This window comes from Hordeum vulgare, chromosome 5H (genome assembly GCF_904849725.1).
Source record: "Hordeum vulgare subsp. vulgare chromosome 5H, MorexV3_pseudomolecules_assembly, whole genome shotgun sequence".
Lineage (NCBI taxonomy): Eukaryota > Viridiplantae > Streptophyta > Magnoliopsida > Poales > Poaceae > Hordeum > Hordeum vulgare.
Window position 1 is genome coordinate 549,567,425 of NC_058522.1, and position 8,856 is coordinate 549,576,280.

Consider the following 8,856-nt stretch of genomic DNA (forward strand, 5'->3'; position numbering starts at 1 on the left):
GCTCTAGTGCAATCCCTACTACTCGCATTGATATGGGTTGATGGGCATATCCATAGCCCGTTGGTCCGCCTAGTTGATGGGAGACTTTCTTCTCCACTTTTACTCCTTTGAAACATACCACCACATTCTATTCCACCTATATGTTATGTCCTTGGTTCACACTCATGTATTGGGTGAGGTATAAAAAGCTGAAACGCATTAAAAAGTACGATCCAATTGCTTGCCTTAACAATGTGGTGCTTGACATTTGTATTTATGTGGTGAAGACGGACACATGCCATGCTAATATGATAAAATGAATAGTGAGTAAAGATTCTTTAGGTATCATATATTTTGAAAGTTGATGATTATGTTACTTATGTTTATGGATATTACTATGCTGATGTTTATTAATTAACCATTTCTCATTGATCATATCTGGATGTGATTACATGTTAGGTAGCATGTCGCATCAAAAATTCTGTTTTCATCATTTACCTACTCGAGGACGAGCAAGAATTAAGCTTGGGGATGCTGATACGTCTCCAATGTATATATAATTTTGATTGTTCGATGCTATTATATTATCAATCTTGGATGTTTATAAGCATTTATATACATTTTATATCTTTTTTGAGCACTAACCTATTAGTCCAGTGCCCAGTGCTAGTTGCTATTTTCTGTGTGTTTTTGGCTTTTAAGGGAAATGGTACGAAACGGAGTCCAAACGCAATGAAACTTTTTGACGATTTTTTGGGAGAAAAGTAAGACGCGGAAGCTTTAGAAGAAGATGTGAGGGCACATGAGGTACCCCCAAGCCAACAGGGCGCGTGGAGGGGAGATATGTGGGAGATGTAGCAGCATCCCCAAACTAATTCGTCCTCCTCCTCAAGTACGTAAATGATAAAAACATAATTTTTGATGTTACATGCTTCCCAACATGTAATCTATTGTAGGTTTGATCATTGAGAAACGATGAATCAACAAACACCAACATAGCAATGCTTATAAACACAAGCAACATAGTCATCAAGTTTCAAAGCATATGATCCTTAAAGAATGTCCACCCCCTATTCATTTTATCATATAAATATAGCATGGCTCAGTCCTCACCACATAATTACAAATGTTAAGCACCATGGTGTCAAGTCAAGCAAATGGATCATACTTTTTGATGCGCTTCAAATTTTATTACTTGCGCAGTATATGAGTGTGAACCATGGATATAGCATAAGGGTGGAATATAATATGGTGGTAGGTTTCAAAGGGGTGAAAGTGGAGAAGAAAGTCTCACATCAACTAGGCGTGTCAATGGGCTATGAGAAGCCCATCAATAGATATCATTGCGAGGAGTAGGGATTGCCATGCAACGGATGCACTAGAGCTATACGTGTATGAAAGCTCAAATGAAGCTAAGTGGGTGTGCATCCAACTTGCTTGCTCATGAAGACCTCGAGCATTTGAGGAAGCCCGTCAGCGGAATATGCAAGCCAAGTTCTATAATGAAAATTCCCACTAGCATATGAAAGTGACAACTCAAGAGACTCTCTATATGAATAACATGATGCCACTTTAAGGCATAAGTGTTCAATAAGAGGTAGTAGCACTGTCCCTTCTCTCATTTATTCATTTTTTACTTACTTTTTTCTATTTTTTTTCTTTTCCTTTCCTTTTCTTGTTTTCTTTCCTTTTTTGCTCTCTTTTTTCTTTATTTTTCGTCCGAATTCTCATCCCGACTTGTGGGGGATTCATCGTCTCCATCATCCTTTCCTCACTGAGACCGTGCCCTAATAATGATGATCATCACACTTTTATTTACTTACAACTCAACATGAATACTGATATGATATGACTCTATATGAATGCCTCTGGCAGTGTACCAGGATGTGCAATGATCTAGCGTAGCAAAAGATATAAATAGACAAGCCATGTAAATATCATGCTAGCTATCTTTCGATCATGCAAAGAAATATGACAATGGAAGTATAAGTCATATGAAGTGACATTGGGAGTTACATGACAATATATCTCGGAATGGCTATGGAAATGCCATGATAGGTAGGTATTGTGTCTGTTTTGAGGAACATATAAAGTGTCTTATGTGCAACAGAGCGTATCATGTTACGGGGTTTGGATGCACCGACGAAAGTTGCACCAATCCTCGAGGTGAGAATGGCAATGCACAGTACCGAAGAGGCTAGCACATATGTGGAGGTGAGAGTGCGTATATCCATGGATTTACACTAGTGATAAAGAACTCACATACTTATTGCAAGATTTTATTAGCTTTCTCAAAGCAAAGCACTACTTGCATGGGTAGGAGTTAACCATCACGCACCCTCGACTAAAACAACACTAGGATTTCAACGAGGAAGAAGTATGCTCACACATCTTCACCATGCCATAAAAATATTTGGATGAACAGAAAGTTAACACCTCCAATTCATGATACTATTTTCAACCAATGATCATGCAGTCATGCTTTTTCACATTACCACATTAATATCATTAACCATGATTTATCTTTTATGTGCTACATGTGGTTTTGATTATAGACTCATTGAATACTTATTATTTTTGAAATAATATTATAGCCCATGCAAATTACCATCGTTATATATTAGCTCTCAAACAAATATAAGTGAAGAACTAGAGTGCAATTATTTCTATAAAATTTATGCGCCACTGTGCTCTAAAAAATATAAGTGAAGTACTAGAGCAACTGCTTAGCTCAAAAGATATAAGTGAAGCACAAAGAGTATTCTAACAAATCATGGTGATCGTGTGTATCTATCAAGTTGATGTATTCAGATAACAATGATTGTGGGCAACCAAAAACAAAAATCAAACTAAAGCAAACGACGCTCCAAGCAAAACTCATATCATGTGATGAATAAAAATGTACCTCCAAGTGACATATCGGTGGATTGAGACAAAAGAGGGGATGCCTTCTGGGGCATCCCCAAGCTTAAAAGCTTGAGTATTCCTTAGAATATTACCTTGGGGTGCCTTGTGCATCCCCAATCTTAGGCTCTTGCCACTCCTTATTCGTTCATCCATCACGATAACACCCAAAACTTCAAAACTTCAGCACACAAAACTCAACAGAAACTTCATGAGATCCGTTAGTATAATAAACATATCAAATACTTTAGGTACTATTATAAATTGATTCATATTTTTTATTGCATAAGGTAATGTATTCTAACTTCTTCATGATTTATAGCCCCCGATATAATCCATAGCATCACCAAAACAAGCAAACCATGCATGCAAAAATAGAATCTGTGTAAAACAGAACAGTCTGTAATGATACAGTTAATTACCATACTTACGTAACTTCAAAAATTCTGAAAAATAAGTCAGGCCTGGATAATTTTCATAGAAATACCGTGTAAAAATTTAAGATTAAATGTTTTCTAGTTAAATCAGAGAAAATTTGCACTGGACGCTAAAGTTTATATCTTTGCACCGTATCAATTCTACTAATCATGCAAATCACCCCGAAGGTTTTACTTGGCACAAACAATAATTTAAACATAAAAACACAATAAGTAAGGCAATAATCATGTAATGACACACAAACAAAAAGCAAAAAGCAAAAAATTAAGATAACTATTGGGTTGCCTCCCAACTAGTGCTATTATTTTACGCCCCTAGTTAGGCATAATGCATACGATCAAGTGTTATCATCTTTGACACTCCATACATAAGTGGCCCTCAAGTTAAATTCATAAGGTGGATTTATTCTCTTTTCTAGGAACGTGTTCCATCCCTTTCCTTAATGTGAATTGGAACCATATGTTTCCCTCTTTCATGTCAATTAATGCACCCATAGTTCGTAGAAAAGGCCTCCCAAGTATTATTGGACAAGATGGGTTACAATAAATATCAAGGAATATAAAATATACCGGAACATAATTTCTATTATCAATTATGATAATATCATTTATTCTTTCCAAAGGTTTCTTGATAGTAGAATCTGCAAGATGTAGATTAAGGGAACACTCATGAATATTAGTAAGACCAAGAACATCACATAAAGACTTGGGTATAGTTGAAACACTAGCACCTAAATCACACAAGGCATTGCATTCATATTATTTAATATTAATTTTAATAGAAAGTTCCCATTCATCATACAACTTTCTAGGAATAGAGACTTCTAGCTCAAGTTTTTCATCATAGGCTTTTACCATAGCCTCCATTATATGTTGAGTGAAAGCATTACTTTGTTCATAAGCATTGGGTAAGCTAATAATGAATTCCAGAAAGTAAATAAATTCTATTAAAGAGCAATTACCATAATTAAAGTCCTTGTGATTCAAGATAGTGGTCACATCACTAATTAAAGTTTTAACCTCTCCAAACCCACTTTTTTAGTTTCAGCATTAGAATCATCACCCTCCAAGCAATTGGGACGCTCTCTAACTAGAGTTGACTCATCTCCAGTCCCATTATCATTCATATTCATAGAAGTAAACAAAGATTCAATACGAGAAGTACCAAGTAATTTAAGATCTTCATCATGATTTTGATAAACATCGTGTGGAAGAGCTTTTTCTAGGAATTCCCGCCTAGCTTTCAACTTAGCAGTCCTCTCCTGATGGGGTTATAGTCCGAGGGTAGGGTCATAGGCCTGCCCTATAGGTCCTACCCAAGGACTACCCTTCATAGAGGGCAAGGCCCTTAGACAGTTCCGACTGAACTAAGGACCCCCCATCATCCAGTCGGTGACGAGCATTCGGAGCATATTTATCGTACCGACTGAATTCCACTCTGTACATCGTAACCTCCCAAGAGGGCAACGGTCATATGTTTTCATACACCATTATTAGCATTTAAGTCATACGCTACCTGTAACGTAGGCATTTATTCGCCACTACTCCACCCCTGTCCACCGGGCCGTTGTGAAGGGCAACACACTCTATATAAGCCACCCTTCCCCACTTGTGCAGGGGTTGGCATTTACTGTAATCCTATATTCCACTCGACACTAGGCTCCCAAGAGCACTGAGACGTAGGGCTTTTACCTCCACCGCAGAGGGGCCTGAACTCATACAACCTCGCCGTAGCTAAGGCTCTGCCCATCCTTTCGTACCCTACACATCTACTGTCAGACTTATACCCACGACAGTTGGCGCCCACCTTGGGGCAGGCGTCTAAGCGACTTCCGACGAGTTTGCAGCTTCATCTTTTCATCATGTCGTCCGGCGGAGATTTATGCATGGGTCGGGAGATCCTCTTCGACGCACTCTGCTTCATCGTCGACGATTCGGCATGGCTTCGGGATGCGTCTCTCGACGTCAAGGCGCTCCCCAGTCGCGGGGCTATGCACTTCCGTGCCGGTGTCCGCGGCGTCCTTCTTCTCCGGCAGTCGGCCCCGGTGCCGACCTTCGCCCCCGTCATGCACCGCAACAAGCGGTCCTGTCGTCCCTGGCTCCAGCGTTGGGTGCGACACGCCCAGGCGCGCCAGAACGCGTCCTCTCAAGTGGCGGTCCTCGAGTCGGTTGTGGTCGCGCCGTCGTCCCAGTGCTTGGACTCAGTTCCGACTGATTTACCTTCCGAGTACTTGGGTCGCGGGCCTGCAGTCGAAGTTCTCATGGCAAATTCCCATTAAAGTCCCCACCGGACTGGCCGGAACGAGCACGAGGTCGGCGAATCGTCCGGCGCTCGCCGTCAACACCACCGTTCTGCCAGTCGACGCACTCGTCAGAGCAATGTCGAGGTGTTCCGTACACCCGTCCTCAACCTGGCTGCCGCTGCCAAGATAGCCGATTCCCTCCAACCGACTGATTCGGAGGCTGGTAGAGGGATCGAGCAGATCCGTGCCCTGTTGCACACGGCGCAACAGCAGAATTCGGCGGTCTCCCAGTCGCACAACAGGATCCACAACAGTTCTGTTCATGCGAACATGCATCGGTCGGTTTATAGCCCCCACTCTCATCAGCGACGCAGAGGGGGCAGCCGTTCCACGAATCCCGAAGATCGTCGCCGTTCACGCACCCCTCCGCGGGGTGGGCCTTACGGGCTCCGACATCATGATGATCGGCGTTCAGTCGGTGACACGTATGATCCAAGGCCCGACGCAAGAGGGTACATCACCCAGAGGAAGGTCGACAGGAGTCGAGCCCACCGTGATGGTCACGATAGAGACCATCCGAGTGGAAGCAGGACCATCATTTCTGGCCCCGAGTGCTTCAATCGGGCCATCCGTTCAGCTGACATCCCTCCCAACTTCCGATTGGCGACGGGGATCAGCAAGTTCATAGGAGGATCCAAGCTAGAAACGTGGCTGGACGAGTACCGAGTGGCGGTCCAGATCGGTGGCGGAGATGACCAGGTCGCCATGAAACATCTCCCCCTGATGCTCGACGGCTCAACACGAGCGTGGCTGAATCAGTTGGCTCCATCAAGCATCTACAGCTGGGCAGATCTATCCCGAGTGTTCATCAGGACCTTCGAGGGCACGTGCAAACGCCCTGCTGGTCTCGTGGAGCTCCAGCACTGCTCCAGAAGCAGAATGAGCCCCTGCGCGATTTCGTCCAGCGCTGGACGACCCTCTACCACATGGTGGAGAACATCACAGAGCATCAAGCAGTCTGCGCGTTCAAGGCAGGCGTGCGGTACATAGATCTGTACCTGAAGTTCGATTGGACAGGCGACATCTCCATGAGCAAGATGATGGAGATAGCCGCACGCTATGCAAATGGCGAAGAAGAGGACCGCATACGTAGCGGCAAGCACAAGGCAGTCACCGACGGAGATGGGAACAGCAATCGGAAGCAAAAGCAGAAAGCTCCGTCCACTCCGCAGGCAGAGGCAGCTGCCGTTACAAATGCCAAGTTCAAGGGCAAGGGGAAAGCTCAGTACACCCCCAAGAAGAAGTAGTTCGGGAACTCCATCCTGGATCAGCCATGTCCAATCCACACGAAGATGGATGAAGAAGGCAACGCCATATTCCCGAAGCACACCACTCGGCAATGTCGCCTCCTGATCCAAGGGTTCGGCGAAGGGCAGCCGAGTGAAAAGGACAATGAGCGGGATGATGAGGACAAGGAGGATCAATTCCCCCAAGTCCATGCAACATTAATGATTTTTGCTGACGTGGAAAGAAAGAGTCGACTGAAGCTGGTGAACAGGGAGGTGAACATGGCCACCCCGACCAACCCCACTTTCCTCAAATGGTCTCAGACTGCGATCACCTTTGATCAGTCGTATCATCCAGCACACGTGCCCACCCCGGGGAGGCAGGCTCTCGTAGTTGACCCGATGGTGGAAGGAGTCCGACTGCGCAAAGTCCTCATGGATGGCGGCAGCGGCTTGAACATCATGTACGCTGACACTCTCAAGGGGATGGGCATTCCGATGTCCAAACTTAGCGAGAGCAGCATGCAGTTCCACGGAGTCGTCCCAGGACGAAAGTGTTGGGGAACGTCGCATGGGAAACAAAAATTTTCCTACGCGCACGAAGACCTATCATGGTGATGTCCATCTACGAGAGGGGATGAGTGATCTACGTACCCTTGTAGATCGAACAGCAGAAGCGTTAGAGAACGCGGTTGATGTAGTGGAACGTCCTCACGTCCCTCGATCCGCCCCGCGAACAATCCCGCGATCAGTCCCACGATCTAGTACCGAACGGACGGCACCTCCGCGTTCAGCACATGTACAGCTCGACGATGATCTCGGCCTTCTTGATCCAGCAAGAGAGACGGAGAGGTAGAAGAGTTCTCCGGCAGCGTGACGGCGCTCCGGAGGTTGGTGATGATCTCGTCTCAGCAGGGCTCCGCCCGAGCTCCGCAGAAACGCGATCTAGAGGAAAAACTATGGAGGTATGTGGTCGGGCAGCCGTGAGAAAGTCGTCTCAAATCTGCCCTAAAAGCCCCATATATATAGGAGGAGGGAGGGGAACCTTGCCTTGGGGTCCAAGGGACTCCCAAGGGGTCGGCCGAGCCAAGGGGGGGAGGACTCCCCCCCCAAACCGAGTTGGACTTGGTTTGGTGGGAGGAGTCCCCCTCCCTTCCCACTTCTTCCCTCTTTTTTTCTTCTTTTTCTTTGATTTTCTTTCTCTTGGCGCATAGGCCCCTTTGGGGCTGTCCCACCAGCCCACTAAGGGCTGGTGTGTCTCCCCAAAGCCTATGGGCTTCCCCGGGGTGGGTTGCCCCCCCGGTGAACTCCCGGAACCCATTCGTCATTCCCGGTACATTCCCGGTAACTCCGAAAACCTTCCGGTAATCAAATGAGGTCATCCTATATATCAATCTTCGTTTCCGGACCATTCCGGAAACCCTCGTGACGTCCGTGATCTCATCCGGGACTCCGAACAACATTCAGTAACCAACCATATAACTCAAATACGCATAAAACAACGTCGAACCTTAAGTGTGCAGACCCTGCGGGTTCGAGAACTATGTAGACATGACCCGAGAGACTCCTCGGCCAATATCCAATAGCGGGACCTGGATGCCCATATTGGATCCTACATATTCTACGAAGATCTTATCGTTTGAACCTCAGTGCCAAGGATTCGTATAATCCCGTATGTCATTCCCTTTGTCCTTCGGTATGTTACTTGCCCGAGATTCGATCGTCAGTATCCGTATACCTATTTCAATCTCGTTTACCGGCAAGTCTCTTTACTTGTTCCGTAATACAAGATCCCGCAACTTACACTAAGTTACATTGCTTGCAAGGCTTGTGTGTGATGTTGTATTACCGAGTGGGCCCCGAGATACCTCTCCGTCATACGGAGTGACAAATCCCAGTCTTGATCCATACTAACCCAACTAACACCTTCGGAGATCCTGTAGAGCATCTTTATATTCACCCAGTTACATTGCGACGTTTGATACACACAAAGCATTCCTCCGGTGT